This window comes from Rhagoletis zephyria, unplaced genomic scaffold, assembly GCF_001687245.7.
Source record: "Rhagoletis zephyria isolate East Lansing unplaced genomic scaffold, Rhagoletis_zephyria_1.1 Rzeph_scaffold_01011, whole genome shotgun sequence".
Lineage (NCBI taxonomy): Eukaryota > Metazoa > Arthropoda > Insecta > Diptera > Tephritidae > Rhagoletis > Rhagoletis zephyria.
The window spans coordinates 158,338-159,508 of record NW_016158095.1 but is presented as its reverse complement, the minus strand read 5'-3'; positions in this window follow the sequence as shown (position 1 = coordinate 159,508).

Here is a 1,171-nt window from a genome sequence, read left to right as displayed (position 1 = left end):
CAAAAGTTATCAAAACAAATTCTATGGGACTGAGAAATATTATTTTCTGCTTTTTAGTCCATTTATAAAAGCGTTGTATATTAAAAAGTTTTTTTTTATATTATTTATTTCAAATTATTGTTGCTTTTCCACAATAAGTTTTTCATTAAAAACGGCCTCGAGCTCAATAAAATAGTTGAATATGTTTGTTGTAAGGCCATAAAATAACAAAAACAAATATTTTTTATTTATTTAATTTTTTATTTTACATATTAAATGTAAATGAAAAAAATTAATTTGAATTCAATCGGAGAAGGAATAGTAATACGAAAAAAGAATCGAGAGCGAGTTATTTTTGAAAGTTTTTTTTTGCATTCATGTCTAGGGAATTTTTCACTGCTTTCAAATGTCACTGACATAACTTCTTCTCTATGCTGTTCTAAAACTCGGTTAGACACACTAGCTTGTATGTGTAACGGAATTTTCGGACAGCGGTGGATCATTGTTTACTAGATATTGTTCTAGATTGTCATAAGGAATACTTAAAGTAAATGGTGTTTCGAATATGACTGAATTATCATTCATGTCAATCATATTCGTATAATCCGTGTTTTTTTTTCATTTACATTTCATATGTTTTTATCTTTTAAGTTGAATTTTTGAATAAAAAAAAATATATTACAATAAGAAAAGAATTTGTTTTGTAAAATTCAGAGAACAAATGAAAAAACGAACTTTTAGTCCAAAATTGAATAAAATCGATATAAGTTGTGCATGAATACACCTTCCTTCCCCCTAATTTTCAACACTGAACATCTTAGGCTATTTAAAAATTGAAATTGCATAATGAGAAAGTCAGATTTCGTGGATTTTCGCAACAATGTTGTAGATTTTCGAAAAAAAGGCGTTAAAACCCCAAAAAAAGGACGGAAGCGCCCTCTGTCGGCCCTCATAAGAAAAAATTAATGCCAGAAATGGATTCCTCGGCCCCAAAAACCCCCAGATTCACATTTTGGCTAGTTTTCAATACAGTTGGTTCAACAGGTGAGCCACTTTTTGAAAAAAAACTAGATAGAAAAAATCGCTGGCTCGAAATTTATTTTAGAGCTATGGTTTCTTGGGCAAAAATGCTTGAAATGACCCAAATAATCATAATCGCGATGTGCCTCTGTTAATTTTTTTGGGCCCCTAC